Source organism: Mytilus galloprovincialis, chromosome 11 (assembly GCF_965363235.1).
Source record: "Mytilus galloprovincialis chromosome 11, xbMytGall1.hap1.1, whole genome shotgun sequence".
NCBI lineage: Eukaryota > Metazoa > Mollusca > Bivalvia > Mytilida > Mytilidae > Mytilus > Mytilus galloprovincialis.
This window is the reverse complement of record NC_134848.1, coordinates 38437913-38456596: the sequence shown is the minus strand read 5'-3', so window position 1 is coordinate 38456596 and position 18684 is coordinate 38437913. Positions and strand designations below refer to the sequence as shown.

General features: G+C 32.5%; 1 long non-coding RNA gene across 1 annotated transcript; it reads right to left on the bottom strand.

Annotated features, from left to right (window-relative positions):
* Nucleotides 1-10307: 10307 nt before the first annotated feature.
* LOC143052133 (uncharacterized) lies at nucleotides 10308-11587 on the bottom strand. The gene is made up of 2 exons (XR_012971000.1): nucleotides 11455-11587; nucleotides 10308-11014 (listed from the first exon to the last, which is right to left on the bottom strand). It is a non-coding gene; the product is annotated as an uncharacterized LOC143052133 (long non-coding RNA).
* Nucleotides 11588-18684: the final 7097 nt, after the last annotated feature.

Below are 18684 nucleotides of genomic sequence, written 5' to 3'. Positions count from 1 at the left end.
AAAGTTAAAAAGGCCAAATAAAGTACGAAGTTGAAGAGCATTGAGGACCAAAATTCCTAAAAGTTTTGTTAAATCCAGCCAACGTAATCTATGCATAGATTACCTATGCCTGAGGTAGAAAAGCCTTAGTTTTTAAAAATTTTGTAAACAGTTAATTTATAAATATAACCATATCAATGATAGAGGCCATCCGGGATAATGGTCGGGGAAATTTAGAAAATGAGGGTTTATTGGATAGGAACTGAAATAACCCTGGCCGTATTGGTCACAACTTTTTGGTCCTCGGTGATCTTAAACTTTGTACTTGTTTTGGTGATCTTCAATTTTTGTACTTGTTTTGGCTTTCAAACTTTTTTCATCTGAGCGTCGCTGGTTAGTCTTGTGTGGACGTGGCGCGCGTCTGACGTATTAAATTTTTAACCTAGTACCTTTTGTTGGCTGTTATTCGTTTGTTTCTCGGTTCTATATTTTCTCTAATTTATTTGTATTGCTGTCCAGTAGTGTAATGTTGTCAGTTTAATGATATAATTAACATTGCCATTAAAGCAGGAGGTTTGTCATGCCACAAAACCAGGTTCAATCCCCCATTTTTTTTAAATGCCCTGTACCAAGTCAGGAAAATGGCCATTGTTGTGTTAAAGATCTTTACTGTGTGTTACATTTTAATGTTATGTTTCTGTTGTGTCGTGGATCTCTTATATTTGATACGTTTCTGTTGTGTCGTGGATCTCTTGTATTTGATACGTTTCCCTCAGTTTTAGTTTGTAACCCGGATTTGTTTTTTCTCTATCGATTTATGAATTTCGAACAGCGGTATACTACCGGTGCCTTTGTTTAAATGATAAAATTAAAATTAAAACTGTTGTAACATTGCCATAAAAGCGGGAGGTTTGGCATGCCACAAAACCAGGTTCAACCCACCATTTTTTTCTTAAAATGTTCTGTACCAAGTCACGAAAATGGCCATTGTTATATTATAGTTCGTTTCTGTGTGTGTGTGTTACATTTTAATGTTGTCTTTCTGTTGTGTCGTAGTTCTCCTCTTATATTTGATGTGTTTCCCTCAGTTTTAACTCGTAACCCGGCTTTGTTTTTTCTCTCAATCGATTAATGATTTGCGAACAGTGGTATACTACTGTTTCCTTTATGTACGATTTTTAACCGGATTTTTGTGACAAAAATGTCGGTTATTGATTTGGGGATGTACGGCGGTCGGTCGGTCGGTCGGGCGGGCGGCACCAAATGTTGTCCGTGCATTTTCTCATGAACCGTGCATCCAAAGCTTTTAAAATTTTAATATGTTGTTACTGACAACAAAATGAAGGTCAAGTTCAAGAATGACGATTTTGACTTTTACCGTTAAGGAGTTGTGGTTCTTGAAAGATTGAAAAATGTCGTTTCCAGTCGTGTCCGTGCATTTACGCATGAACTGTTCAACCAAAGCTTCCAAAATTTTAATATGTTGTTACTGGTGAAAAAATGGAGGTCAAGTTCAAGAATGACGATTTTGACTTTTACCGTTCAGGAGTTATGGTTCTTGAAGATTGAAAAATGGCGTTTCCAGTCGTGTCCGTGCATTTACTCATGAACTGTTCAACCAAAGCTTTTCAAATTTGAATATGTTGTTACTGATGACAAAATGGAGGTCAAGTTCAATAATGTCGATTTTGACTTTTACCGTTCAGGGGTTATGGTTCTTGAAAGATAAAAAAATGGCGTTTCCATTCATGTTGTTGCATTTACTCATGAATCATTCAACCTAAGCTCTTTCCGTTAGGTATACGTTTAAAACCACATTTAGCTTCTTTTGATTTAAAATCTGTTGCTCAAGTTAAAACTTGCAAATGTCGTCCATGGGAACTTCCCAAACCAAAAATGATATTTGATCTCCGTGAACACAATAAAAATAAAACAAATCCTCTTTTAATTCAGCAACACTATGCTGAAATTAAAGCCGATTATCTAGATTTTTGAACTGTCTATACTGTTGGATCAAAAGATGGTGACAGAGTTGCATCTGCTGCTGTCTTCAGGGACAGAGCTGCAACCCTCCGTTTGCCATCTGATGCATCCATCTTTACTGCTGAAGCAGAAGCAATAATTTTGGCTTTGAAATTTATTGCTTCTGCAGATAAATCCAAATTTATTATATGTTCGGATTTACTTTCATGCTTACAAGATTTACGATTGATTGATTGATTGATTGTTGGTTGCTTTACGCCGCATTAGCACAAAAAGGCTATATCGCGGCGAGAGCTAATTCGAATATTTTTACAATTTAAAGCATATTTTTAAAATAAGACAAAACGTCCTTCACATGGGTCAAAACAAAACATGAACCATTTTATACATTTTTGACAGGTGGAGCAGGATGTGGAAAATCTGTAGTTGTCAGAACAATATTTCAAGCTTTACACAGACACTCATGTTCTACTGAAGGTGAGGACCCTGACGATATTATAATTCTCCTTTGTGCTCCTACTGGAAAGGCAGGTTACAATATAAATGGTCGTACCATTCACAATGCTTTCCAAATACAACCAAATAAAGGACTCGACCAATCACTGTCATGTGATGTCCTCAATACACTCAGAATGAAATACAGAAATTTGTCTCTGATTTTGATTGATAGATTTCAATGGTTGGTAACAAAATGTTCTCTTTGCTAGAGACAAGGCTGAAAAAAATCAAGGGTAGCAACTGTTCATTTGGTGGCGTGAGTATCATAGCTATTGGTGACTTTTTCCAACTTCAACCTGTATTTAACAGCTGGATTTTCAATGATCTTAACAAAGGATTAACAGCATTAGCACCTAATTACTGGAAAGTCCTATTTTCTTTTCATTAACTTACAGAAATAATGAGACAAAAAGATGATTTAGAATTTGCTCAATTACTAAATAGGTTGAGACAAAATCAGCTGACTGAAAATGATTTTGCAGTTTTAAGTACCAGAACTGTTTCAATCAGTGATCCAACATACAGAGCTAATGCTACTCATTTGTTTGTTGAAAATGCTTTAGTGGATAATTTCAATTTGCAATACATATCTAAATTATGTTCACAGAAAGTTAAAGTTAACGCAGTTGACACAGTTTGTGGGGATTTACCAGCATCTGTAAAAACAAAATTACTTAGTTCTTTACCTGAAAAACAGTCTGATACAGCCAATCTTGCTAAAGAAGTAGTATTAGCAATCGGGATGAAATATGATCTTACAGCTAATATTGAAGTCACTGATGGTCTTACAAATGGGTCAACTTGTGAACTTAAATTGATTGAGTGCAAAACTACATCTTTAAGACCAAGTATCATATGGGTTAAGTCTGAAGATACCAGAATTGGTGCCAACAATAAAAGAAAATATTCACATATGTACGGAAAAAATATTGAAAAAACATGGACTCCAATGTTTGACATTAAAAGGTCATTTACTTATAAATATAAGACCTTTGAAAGAATTCAGTTTCCTCTTCGTCCAGCAGCCGGAAAAACAATTCATCAATCGCAAGGAGATACATTACACGAGGTTGTTGTTAGTCTTAAATCAAAACGTAAAGGGAAAATACCACATATTCACTATGTTGCGCTAAGCAGAGTAACATCTTTAACTGCATTGCAGATATTAGATCTCAATCAAGAAGCAATAGCTGTAGCAGAGTGTGTTCGACAAGAATTACACAGACTAAGGACCGATACAACTCTACAGTTGTGCTTTAAGCCATTGTATAACTTATCAAGTAACTGTTTTAAAGTAGTATTTAACAACTCAAGGTCATTGCATGCTCATTTTAATGATCTTAAATCAGACCCTAACATCTTGGATGCTGATGTTATTGGTATTGCTGAATCAAGACTTATTTCAACACACACAGATGAAAATGATGATTTTTATGTACCTGGCTTTGAATCACCAGTTCGATTAGATCAAAAGCAAACAAACGTTAATACAAGACCACCTCATGGATTGGTATTATGTTATCGAAATGATTGTATTCTTCACAATACAGAGACTTTCTCAAGTCCATCTTTAGAGTTTGTTATAGCAGATATTATATCACCCAGCACAGGTCTTTTTCAGGTTGTCTTTGTTAACAAGGCGCCAAAACTGCAAATTGCAACAATTAAAAGATTCTTTCCTTGCAGACCTTCTTCCTGATGTGTATTTAAGGCATCCAAAAATTATCATAATGGGAGACTTTAATATTGATTTAAACAGTGGAAACACTTCTTTGACAGTTCATGACAGATTCATTTTGCTGTTCACAAATTGTGTCTCAAGCTACTACATCTTATGGCACATTGTTGGACTTAATTTTCCTAAATTTTGATAGTAAGGAAAATTTTGAAACAGATGATCTTGATTCCTATTGGTTAGATCATAAAGTTATATATGTGGCCATTGAAACAAAATGATTCAGTGTACCATGTAATGATTATTTAATGTACCAAAATCAGCTTTGTTTGAAACGATGAAATTTAAACTCGCTGAAAATATATGGCACATTTCAGGTTGCTGGAAATGCAACCTCAAATGTGCATGGAGTGGTTTTAAAAGAAAAATGGGTTTCCACTCCAACAGATTTGCCTTTTCATAAGTAGGAATAGAAATTAGTTGGCTTCAAGATTCTGATATCTAGTACAAATGTATAACCTGTATAGGAGAGAGCTTCTTAACAAAGCTTTCTTCTTCTAGGTACACTGGATTAAAGGTAGCAGAGGTACAGAAATTAAAGTGCATCATTTTCACTTCCATAAAGCAGAAAGACCCAAATCAGGGGGAAAGGGGGTGGGGGTGGGAGAAGAACAGGACTGAACAATGAAATGTGAACATATTTTAAATCATGTAAAATATGACTATAGATATAGGAAGATGTGGTGTGAGTGCCAATGAGACAACTCTCCATACAAATAACAATTTATAAAGTAAACCATTATAGGTTAAAGTACGGCCTTCAACACGGAGCCTTGGCTCACACCGAACAACAAGCTATAAAGGGCCCCCAAATTACTAGTGTAAAACCATTCAAACGGGAAAACCAACGGTCTAATCTATATAAACAAAACGAGAAACGAGAAACACGTATATATTACATAAACAAACGACAACTACTGTCCATCAGATTCCTGACTTAGGACAGGTGCAAACATTTGCAGCGGGATTAAACGTTTTAATGGATCCAAACCTTCTCCCTTTTTCTGAAACAATAGCATAACATCACAACAAAGAAAAACATACGATAAAATATCAATTGGCAGACTTAACTCAATCAAAAAATGCCTTTTTGTAAAAAAAAAACAACATTATCCTTTAGTATAACTGTTGTAGCTTTTATTTGTATATACAGTGTCTCAAGTCTTTTTAGGCTATATGTATGTGTTGATCTGTTTTGTAATTTTACTGTACATCAATATGTAACACTTACATTCAGTGTAACACTATTATTTATCTAATTTTATCTTTAAGCATGTTTGACTTCATGAAAGTGTGTTATGATGTAATTGCTCAACAAACAGCAATGCATACTGTCAATTCAGAAATTTTTGCCATGATACATGTATTGAGAAAAATGTGTCTACAATGTATTAGGTTCATGATTTTAACTATCTAATTAAAATAAGTTCTTTGTATGTGCTCCTCGTTGTTAATATGTTGTGCATGTGTAAAACATACAAACAATGAGAATCAAGTGCAAAGGACTTATTCTAATTAGATTGCATTTATAATTGCGCCTTTATAATTTCAGCATTAATTGTTCCTCATAAAATATTTGCAATCCTATTTAAAAAGAATAGTAATATCTGTCACTTATTTTACAAGAAATTGATGATTCATAATAAATGTAACATTAATTTCTTATGTTATCTTGAAATATTTGAGTATATTTTTATTGAATACAAAATATTAGATTGAAAAAGAGGGACGAAAGATACCAAAGGAATAATTTGAATAGTCATGACAGCAGTATGTTGCAATGTAGATTCTTATACATATGTAGGTGGGAAAAATGTAAAGTTTATATACTGTGTCATTTATGCATTCACCATTCTCAGTTTCCATTTTTTATTCTATATATTCTAATTGTATTTTATATACTGTAAATAATCGTACATACAAGTCCTTGTATACGGTCATTATATGATATACCTATATACATTGAGGTGTCGCTATCATCGGGAGGAATTTACCTAACGAAATGTTATCCGAAGATCGATTGCCGGCTCTCCGAACTTTCCCGAACACCTGATTTGCTTGGAATTTACTGTATTGATTAATATTTTTGGCAAGACTTTACATACATTTTAATTATATGTGTATTCTTTTACGAAAAGTGAATAAAAACAAAGTTTAATTTTCAAATATTGCAAAAGATTAACGTACGAAAACAACTGACTTTGGAATCGTCGGACAAATTTCCCGCCATAATTGACGAACAAACTGGCTAGCAAAAGAACAGCGAGTGCAACTGATAGCGACCAATACCAAGGCTTCATCCATGGATTGTCCTAGATAAAAATTTCACGAACAAATTCGAAGTACTTTGACTTTACTTTACAGACTAATACGTCTAATTACAAACGAGTGGTGTGCTTTGATGCAAACAAACGAACCATGATAGACTCCGCAGCAAAGTGCAAATCCCTAGTGAAGATCTCAAACTATACAGAATCGCCATCCAGGACAACCACCGGTTCAGACATTATAGTAAATAAAAAAACAGTAGTACAGACTGCAAGAAATCTTAAATTTTTTATTCACCAACCAGAGGCAGAGTCTACAACGCCCATCAGAAAATTGACAGAAGTCCAGACCCTCCCTCTATTGCAAGTATCATACTGTTTAGTCTAACATTTATATTTTTTTATTACAAACTATTCATACATTTGCATTAGGCAGTGGTTTTTTTTTGGAAAACGTTTGTTTCTAGTTTTTGGAGAAAAAAATAATTTGTTTTGGACCCTGAGAAAAAAAAAAATGTTTGTTTCACCCTCCGAAAAAAACATCATAGCCCCCCCCCCCCCCCGAAATGAAATGGTTGCTGCCTTAGAAGTAATCAAATTCACCAGAACAATTATTCCTAGCTGCACCTTTATGGTCCTTTTTATTATGAATTTTTTAAGTACAGTTCTGCAGCTACTGACATGACTGAGCTAGATTATAGATAACAGCAGGCCCTTCCTCCTGAAACAAAACAAACATAAAGCAATGTCTTCTTAGGTTGAACTACAACTTCCTTCAACTGAAGATTATCAACTGTTAGCACACACAATGATAGTTCTTGACAACTCTGATGTCCCTCTGCTGTTTTGTGCAACAACCCTAGCATGTCTGGCAAAACAGCTGTTGAATGTTGAAGTAATCTCAGACTACCACAATCATATATAGTTTTGTTACATGCATGTTCATGTTTTGCAATGTGTCGCCAGCCAAAATATTAACCAAGTTTGGGACAATTGCAATGGTGAAAATTATTTCTGATTTCAGGGATTGTGTACAGTACACCTTATAGCTTATCCTGACTGACCCGGCCACTTGAACTTTTGACGCATACAACAATCACTTTTCCATTGTGGCATCAGATATTTTGTTTTATAACGTCAAATTTTACAGGAACCTGTGTGATATCCAATAATGGCCGACAAATAGTAATAAGGTGTATTTATTGCTTTTTAAATGCTGAAAAATTAATTGAAGACAAGGTTATACCAAAAATCTACACGAGTGTTTCTGGCTTTCTTCCATCATCAATTAAATAAAAGATGATTTAAAATTGGATGACTTGAAATTTTAGTCAAGTTGAACTAAAAATGTCCCACGGTTAACAAAAGCATTAAAATTTTTTTTATATCTTCAACTAACCAAATAGAGGTCAAATCATGACCTCTGGGATTACAGACTTAATCTGGCAATACACATGTAATTAAATTCTAGTCAATGACCACTGTATTGATTTATGACACCTTAATTACAACAACATACAATTTTGTCAACTTGAAATGATAAATAACACTAAGATGGATTGGAAATTACTCTATTGGATAAAAGTCAAATGGAAAAATTACTAAAATTACTAAAAACAATGTTTTTATAATAATAAAAGACCAAAAAATACAAATACATTGATCCGAGACCAGAATACTGATCCCCTTCCCATATTCAGCTGGATTTATTTTAGCATTACCAAGCTAAGCAAGAGCTGTGTCCCTTGGTCTGTCAAACTTCCAGTTTTCATTTCAGTCGAACGATAGGTATTTCATAATTATTTTCTGGCCCAACTGACTTAGAGATAACGAGAGTCAACTGTATATAATTGATACAAAATACATGTTACATACTTTATTGTACATGTTTGTTTTGTCCTATCTTCTCAGCTGTCAACAAAAGCCAAAGTCGTCAAACTGGAAGATCCTTAAGTTCAAATGCTTTTTGGAACACGTACAAATATGCAAGATATTTTCGTTGTGGACACCACTGGCCAAATAAGAGTAACACTTTGGGATACTATAATATCATCTGTTCTGGTAGATAATACCTATACATTTGAAAATTTAGCTGTGAGAAATTTCAAGAATGAAACATACTTGACTACTACAAAGTCAACCAAGATTACCAGAACTGACAGTATTGATGATCATGTTGAATTTGAGAGTACAGTTGGTACTGTAGCAGAAGTAATCAAAGCGCGAAAGCACTGTAAAGGCAGTTAATTACAGGTTGTGTGTATTTCTAGTCCAGTTATATCATTATCTTCCATAGAACAGAGGTGGTTTGTAGTATTTAAGATTGAGAGTTATCTTGTACCTAGTTCACCTATATATAGAGTCTACTGTTTACAGTATATTTTCTGTACCTCGCCATGATATGCATTTTTAAGACATAAGAACTTTTCCTTTTTAATGTAAATAAAACTATTTTTAATTATTGATTATATACACATATTCAATTACTCCTATCCTATGAAAAATAATTCACAAAGATTGACTAGTCTCCGTTCTGTGTGTATTGCTAGAACATCAAGTAACATAATGGTTAATGTACATAGTAACATGTCAACTCTTTTGAAGACAGAACTTTTTTAAAATTCTCCCTCCAAGCAAAATTATTTTTCAGTATAAACATGATAAAGTTATCTACCTGTATTAATGACCTAGAGACTCTCAAGAGCCTGTGTCGCTCACCTTGGACGGTCTATGTGCATATTAAACAACGGACACATATAAAATGACAAAATTGTGTTTTTGATGATGGGGATGTGTTTGTAGATCTTTCTTTACTGAACATTCTTGGTGCTACAATTATCTCTATCTATAATAAACATGGCCCAGTATTTACAGTTGAAAATATTTTTTAAAAATTAACAAAAAATACAAAAATTTATGAATATGTTAAAAATTGACTATAAAGGGCAATAACTCTTTAAGGGGTCAACTTAAAATTTTGGTCATATTGACTTATTTGTAGATCTTACTTTGCAGAACATTATTGCTGTTTACAGTTTATCTCTATCTATAATAATATTTAAGATAATAACCAAACTCTGCAAAATTTCCTTCAAATTACTAATTTGGGGGCAGCAATCCATCAACGGGTTGTCAGATTTGTCTGAAAATTCCTGGGCAGATAGATCTTCACTGAAGAGACAATTTCACCCTATGTCAGATTTGCTCTAAATGCTTTGGTTTCAGAGTTATAAGCCAAAATCTACATTTTACCTGTATGTTCTATTTTTGGCCATAGTGGCCATCTCGGTTGGTTGACCGGGTCTAACCACACATTTTTTAAATTAGATACCGCAATGATGATTTTGGCTAACTTTGGTTAAATTTGGCACAGTAGTTTCAGAGAAGATTTTTTGTAAAAGTTTATGGACGACGAAACCAAGTGATGAGTCAGGTCAGGTGAGCTAAAAAGGAGTTTTTAATCAAGGTAACAATGACATCTGGTGGCCATAAAAGCTGTCTCATTAGCATTTTAACCACTTCCCATATTTGCTTTTAAGACAATAGAAGAAAATTATTCAAAGCAAAAACAAAACTTGTAAATATGAAATTCTCTTTACAGTATGAGTTTTTCTCATTGTTGGAGATTGTACAGTAGTACAGTCCTGTAACTGCTTATACCCATTTCTTATCCCCTTTAGTTTGATAAACTCACAGAATATCATATATTTACATTGTGCCACATCTCCTTATTTTTATATGCATTACAATAACATGAACAATTGTAATTCAAATCTATATATCAAAGCAAAATGAATTTCACTACTTTCATTCATGCATCCTTTGGAAAAATATAAGTTCTAAAATGACACAATATATGTTTATTTATATAAAAATAATATTTAGTTTTCGACTCTTAACAGGTATAAACAAGAATGTGTCCCCAGTACACGAATGCCCCACTCGCACTGTCATTTTCCATGTTCAGTGGACCGTGACATTGGGGTAAAAACTCTAATTTGGCATTAAAATTAAAAAGATCATATCATAGGGAACATGTGTACCAAGTTTGAAGTCGATTGGACTTCAATTTCATCAAAAACTACCTTGACCAAAAACTTTAACCTGAAGAGGGACAGACGGACGGACGGACGAACAGACGAACGGACGCACAGACCAGAAAACATAATGCCCCCCTACTATCGTAGGTGGGGCATAAAAATGCACAGCTGTGTCATGATTTGTGAAATCTGTGCTGAAAACATAGGCATTTATGGTGTTTGAGTAATTCCATCTGTGAAGCTCAACATTAGCTCGTCAGTTGGTGGTGGACAGTTATAAATCTTTCCTGCAGGATGAATGTACATCTGTTCAGGAAAACCAATTTCACAAATCAAAACTTTCCTCTAGATTTCTCCTACAATATTCATCCAGTTTAGTTCTTTTGGTTTAACAGGACACCGTCCTGATTTTTAATTTTGTAAACCATTCAGTCTCTTGCTTACAAATGGTGCATGAAAATAGGATGGGAATGCATGGCAGTAGACAAGTCTCTATAAAGTGGGTATGTGCCCTGAAAAAAGTTTTATAACATTAGCTTTTTTGAAACTTGTGAAAGACTTGTGCAACACACATACCTAAATAACTATAACATAGGTGGAGAGCATCATTCATGTCAATGTTTTGTTCCTGTTTACATTGTCATTGATATTTTTCAAGAAAGCCCGAGGCATAGCTCATGAATTCTTGTCATTACAACCGAAATCTACATAATTACTGCTAAAATAATTATCAGTATAATATATCTCTTGTAGAAAAACCATACAATTGTAGTATTAACCAAAAAATGTCAAACAGATGATATTGAATCGTAATCCCAAAAGTTATGACGTCTTGAATTCACCCCCCTTTTTATTCTAAAACGATAATTGCGGTTGCAAACAGACTTTGGTTTACTTGCATGGCGATTATATAAATAACAGTATATATTTATTAAAAAAAATAAAGTTTTACCATGAATAGTTTCCTGAACGTAGTCGTTTTCTGTAAAATGTGCCTTGCAAACAACAGCTGATTGATATGGGTTCTACGATTGCATCGCACATGACAATCTACGTTTGAGCCATGGCGTTGATCCAACTTTTCCTTATTAAGTCATTTAGAAATGCAAGTCCTCCTCTTAAATTACACTCAGGTACACACCAACAAAGACTAGGCATCGTTAATTGTGTGATTGTTTTGCAGTGCAAAAACAGAAGTTAAGGACGGAACTGACTGGTCTCACTAATAAGAGACAAGAAGAATTTTAGAGACAAACAGCGACAAGAAGTTTAATTTAGTGACGAAGCGACAATAACTAACAAGGGACAAGCGAATCGTAATTCTCTCACGAGGCTATTCTCATTTGATGTGATAGGGTGAAGATACACCTATCAAATATGTCCCTATGAAAAAGAAGAATTTCACTGTTAGAAAGGAAATGATATTGCATGGTTTTGATTCAATGATATTCTTTAAAAGGAAATTGATTTTTTTTTTGTTTTGATGGCCAATTTTTAGCGTGTGCATAAAATATATTTTTTTTTTATATCTAATAAAAACTAATCCCTTTCTTCTTAATAAAAACATATTTTTATCTATCAATGTACAGTAATATAAAAAATGTTTTATAACCGCCCCTATAATAAAAAATAATGCATGTTTTTTTAATATCTATGGGGAATAAGTTGTTGCAATAACATTTTTTTTTTATTTATGTATAGTCGCTATATAGTCTTCTTGACGCTTCTTCTCGCTAAATTAATTATATTGTCGCTTCTTATCGCTATTTTAATTTTATTTGTCGCTTCTTATCACTTTTTGACGCTTCTTGTCTTTAATTAGTGGAACCCTATTCAGGAACGATAATTTCATATTTTACATAACTGAGACCGAAATAACTATAACGTCATACGGTTTCACGTACAGAAATACTTTAAATTGTATATTTTGCAATATAATTCACGGTCAGTCGACTTTATATTATAATATCATGTTATATCAACGAGTGAAATGATTTTAAAATATCTTTAGATCGCAAATAGTACTCGAAATTGAACAGACCTCTTTCCACACGGAATTCGAATAATGATAGTTTGTAATCAGATTGACTGCTTATAATGCAAAAGACACATTAATAAACAGATTTTTAAAACGAACAATACACACTGATCGTTTCTTTATTTCCCAATGTAAATGAAAGGAACAAAAACCAATACATACCACAAAAAGTAGAGGAGAAATTTAAACATTTCCGGATCTATTTCTTGCAAAATGACCCCCAGCAAAGATTTGCGTAAGGAAAGATGAACCTCATGACTTGAAAGTCAGGCCTTAAAGCACTGCCTTTAAAAATTACACAAAGTTTCATGTGTAAATCTTGTACAAGAAAATTGCAAACTCTTTCAAAAGATGAAAAGTAGAATAGATGTCCTCATTGTAAAATGTTGAAGAAAACAGAAAACTTTGTTTCTTGCCTAACTGCTACAATTAATGTAACATCAGAAGATGAAAATGACGACAATCAAACATCTAAACTCACAATCGTCAACACCCAACTCAACAATTTCTGTACGCTTCATGACCAAGAAGAACTCCTTCAAGATCCTTTAAAGATGTAAGAATTCTTCCTGGAAGACACTTTTGTTTTTAACCATTTCGATAATATTGTTGATTCCTTTGCGATTATGTAAATGTAGCTACATGTGTGAAGAATATTTACATTACCTAAGAACATTGTACAAGAAACATTTTTTAGGCTAGCACATTACATTATAGTCTTTAGAGTCATTTATCAGGAAGACAGCTCTGCAAGGAAGTCCTACATACAGATTCTCGATGCTGTGCATCACCAAGGTTTGCGTCTCTGTCTTGGCGCATTTAAAACCTCACCAGTTGAGAGTCTGTATGTAGAGGCTGATGAGCACTCACTCACTGACAGACGTTTGAAGCTTGGACTTCAATATGCTGTCAAACTAAAAGCCCATTCAGATAATCCTGCCTACAGCTGTGTTTTTAATCCGATTTATGAAGAAATTTTTGCAAAACATGAAAATAAAATTCCTCCGTTAGGTTTACGTTTAAAACCACATTTAGCTTCTTTTGATTTAAAATCTGTTGCTCAGGTTCAAACTTGCAAATGTCCTCCATGGGAACTTCCCAAACCAAAAATGATATTTGATCTCCGTGAACACAATAAAAATAAAACAAATCCTCTTTTAATTCAGCAACACTATGCTAAAATTAAAGCCGATTATCTAGATTTGTCAACTGTCTATACTGATGGATCAAAAGATGGTGATAGAGTTGCATCTGCTGCTGTCTTCAGGGACAGAGCTGCAACCCTCCGTTTGCCATCTGATGCATCCATCTTTACTGCTGAAGCAGAAGCAATAATTTTGGCTTTGAAATTTATTGCTTCTTCAGATAAATCCAAATTTATTATATGTTCGGATTCACTTTCATGTTTACAAGCTATACGAAATACTAAAATTAAAAACCCAACAATCCTGAAAATTTTATATGTAATGAGGAATTTAAAAATTCTTCTGAAAGAAATAATATTTCTATGGGTTCCGAGTCATGTTGGAATCCTTGGAAACACAGCTGTAGACCTTGAGGCAAAGAATGCCCTGGGTGACCCTCTATCTAACTGTGATATACCATATACTGATTTTAAATCTAATATTAGAGAATATGTTTTTAATATATTGAAAAATAAATGGAGTAAAAAAGATGATAATAAATTGCATGAAATTAAACCTAGTTTAGGCAAACCTTTTGATAATATTATGTGCAGAAAAGATCAGTGTGTTATTACGAGATGTCGTATTGGTCATACTAGAATAACACACGAGTATCTTTTAAAAAATGAAGATGAACCACAATGTGTTCTTTGCAACTGCAAGTATACTATTAAACATGTTTTAATTAATTGTATTGACTTTGCTGATATTCGTAAGAAGCATTTCAATGATAATAATATGTATGATTTATTTAATAATGTTCCATTTACAAATATTGTTGCTTTTTTAAAAGAAATTGGAATTTATTATAGAATATAAAAATGTTATTATATTTAAATCGATTTTAATTTTTATCACGTTATTTTACTGTTGATTTTTATTTGTATATACTCAATTTGCTTTAGTCAAGAATTTTAGTATATTGAAGGACTTTTTGTCTTATTTTAAAAATATGCTTTAAATTGTAAAAATATTCGAATTAGCTCTCGCCGCGATATAGCCTTTTTGTGCTAATGCGGCGTAAAACAACCAACAATCAATCAATCAATCAATCAGGAAGACAAAACTACTTTTTTATATTGTCATTGTAATATTAATGTTTAGTTTGTAATTATGGTTGTCTTAAATCGCTACATAGATGTTAAATTTTTATACCAAATCAACAATTGCCACAAAGCTTAAATGCCTAAAAACCTTAAAAGAACTTAACCTTTGTAAGAATTTGTGAACATTCCACTTCTCAAATTATGTCAAAATCACTTAAAATCGAACTGTAGAATTTGTATACTTATACATTATTTACATATTTGACCAACCATTTCTTTAACTGTCTTGTTAGAAATTATTTTTGAATAATATATACTATTTACATATTTCAAATGTAATAGAACCATTGATAATTTTTATGCATTTGCTTGAGGATGTTAGCTGCAAGTTTTTGGATGTTTATTGAGTTACAAAATGTTCTGTTACTTTCAATTTTAATCACATATGCCCAGAAATCCTAAATTTTCTTTTCTTAAAAATCTTCATATCTACATATAATACAAAATGCTATTTGTTAAATATCTCTTGAATCCTTTTTGTCAAATTTTATTTCCTTTTGTATCATATAACTTGTCCTTATAATTACACCTGTTGTATGAATCCTGGGTTGTGATTGGTTGATAGCCAGTGTATTTTTCACCAATTTACTGACATCAAATGAATATCTTTAAATTTTTAACGTCGCCAGGGTATATGCAAAAAAGATATGCCTTTTTAACCCTCTATGCCGTGGTATTTGCCAAACATACTCTATCCGACTGGAAACTTGTAACGTCACGATCATCAATGCGTTTTTATCATCAACATTCGGTGTAATTAAACAGATATCGCATGTTCTTGAGGGGTATTTACGAAAAATACCCCTCCTTAACATGATATACATGTATCTGTTTAATATATCTCCAAAATATCAAAATATCCTTTCCAACCAAAATTCAACACATATGTATCTTAAAATAGAACCACACATAGCTATCATCCTGTTATGTTCTTCTAGTCCCTGCAATATATAAACTTGTTGTTTGAAAACTAAGCAGCTGACACACCCTGACTCGAAAACGTTTTTTTTTAAATTAAATTTTCAATTTTCGTTGATAGATACTTTTGTTGGATGAATATCATTATATATGTATGACAGATTATTATATAATGTTAAAGCATAAACATATGCTAATATAATGTTTTTCATTCCTTTGTTAGTAAGTGTTTTTGTTTGTTTGTATATACCATTTAAGTGCATGCTTCTGTTCTGAATTTTGCTGACAACAAACAAATTAACCTTTGATAAGCATTTTATTTTGATCTCCTTAATTTGCAACATTTAAGTTTCATGAATCTTTTATTTTTCATAATAGTTGAAGTATATTTTTTATTGCATTCTTATTTTTCTTTTTAGACATGCTTTACAAGACCAAATTTAAAAATTCCAAATAAATTCATTTTTTTATCAGTTGATATGTAATACTGAATATTGTCCTCCATTTCTTTTTCCATTTTGATGCTATTGCAGTTTATTATAATAAAAGAATTATTGGTTACCTATCATCGTCAATTTATATTTATTATACCTATACTTTTAAAGAGCATGCTACATGTATACTGCATTTAACATATACATCCATTGAATTGTTTGTGGAACAAATATTTCGTTCCCGCTTTCTCTACAAATTAATCAACAGAAAAACGATATCATCATATATAACCTTGACCACGAAGAGTTATAACTTGTGAATTAACAGTGCATACATTCTTTTTGGTCTAATGTTGATAAAAATATTAACAGCCTCATTTATAACCATACTGGTTACTTGCTGTGTAAAAAGATAAATGATTGGCTACTATAACAAAAAAGGATACAGTTGACATTTAAAAAAAAACATTTATTATCAGAAAATAGAAGACCTGCATGCTTCATGTATTGTATATGCAGATACCTTATGTTATGAAATTTCTGTTGATCATATGTTCAATGTCCTTTACCTTATTTTCAAACTTCATGGACTGGTTAAAACACAATATTGAATTTTGTGAATTCTCACTTATAATGAGTTATAGGACAACTATATTGGTATATATGGATTGTTTGTAACCTGCAAGGTCTACATATAAAAAAGGAAGAAATTGTATGATTACCAATGAAATGACTCTAAAACAAGAGACAAATACAGTTTACAAAAGGAAAAATATCTGTCAGACGAAGTTCACCTGCTATTGTCCTCATTTCCAGGATAATTCAAATTGATCAAAGTTTAAACTATGTTATTAGGTTCCTTTTCTCAAATACTATAAGCAACTATATGTGGAATATGGAATGATAGTAATAATTCACTAAAACAATCAGTTTGCAACATTTTTTGTCTCGCCTTGACGGAGTCAAAAAGCGAGACATGTATACGTATGCTGTTTCTGGCGGCAGCGTCAACAATGCATTAGTTTGTGATTACATCTAGTTTATGGTGAACAACAAGTGGTAGGTCAATCATATTTGGTATGCAGTTGTATAAGCATTAGAACATCTCATTTCCATGGAAATTATTTGGCCCTGCCCCCATCAGTAATGGTCTATTGACTCTGAAAATTTTGTTTATTTTTCATGTATTAGTTTGTGATTAGTCAGCTTATGGGGAACCACAAGTGGAAGATCAATGATATTTGGTATGCAGTTGTATAAGCATTGGCATATCTCATTTCCATGGAAATAATTTGGCTCTACCCCCTTAGTCATGGTCTATTGACTTTGAAAAATTTTGTAAGTTTTCATGTATTAGTTTGTGATTAAATCATTTCAAGGGGAACCATTAGTGGTAGGCCAATGTTATTCGGAATTATGTTGTATAAGCATTGGCACATCTCATTTCCATGGACAATATTTAGCCTCACCCTCAGTCAGAGTCTAATGAATGAAACTTACCTTGGGTTACATGTAATTGTTTGTGATTAAATCAGTTTAAATAAACTGTTATTGTTAAATCAATATTTGGTATGCAAATTTATTTACATTTGCAAGTGCAATATTTTGTTATTATCTTAGAATTAATTATACTATCTAATATTATCTTATATCTAATACATTTGTACTACTATTAATTATGTCAGTAAATACAGGTGAGCGACACAGGCTCTTGAGAGCCTCTAGTTTAGTTAAGCTATCATGTGACCATGTAATGAATTTATCCTCATTCCCTTTTATGTTATTGATTCAACCATGAACAAATAATTTGTTTATTTATTAAATTTGTTTTTTTACTTAAAAATGTAAAAATAGATCATAACATCAGTGATGTTCTTGTTGATTAAAAAAAACTTGATTATTATTATGATTGGAAAACATATAAACTTTGAACCCAGTTTTAAGTTTACACTAAGGTAAAAATAGTTTGTTGTTGTTATAACTTGTAAAATACAGGATACATTTCATATTTGTTTATTTACAAAATACAGGATACATTTCATATTTGTATATTATCAAAATACATAAGAATTAGATATCAGCTGTTCTTAAACTAATGTCAACATGGGCCCCAGCATGTTCACTGTTATTTGAACAGGATAAGTTTACATTTTCGTTTGTCATTAAAGGCTAAAACTTAGTATGGTTATGCCATTTATGTGATTCAATCCTTACTGGCATTCTAAATTGTCATCCATTATTAATCCTGCTTATTCTGCTAAAGTGATATCATCAGATGATCAAGTGTATATCAAGTGATGTTTGTGGCCGATTTTTTTTCATAAAGCATTTTAATAGTTGGTGTATCATCTTTTCTTGACATTCATTTTACTGCAGACACAATAATGCAGACCATCTTCCTGTAGATGACTCAGATAATGTGTCTGATTTATCTGCTGATGATCCGGCAGATGCCACAGAAACAGACTATGGAATGAATAGAATAAAGAGTATTGATCACAT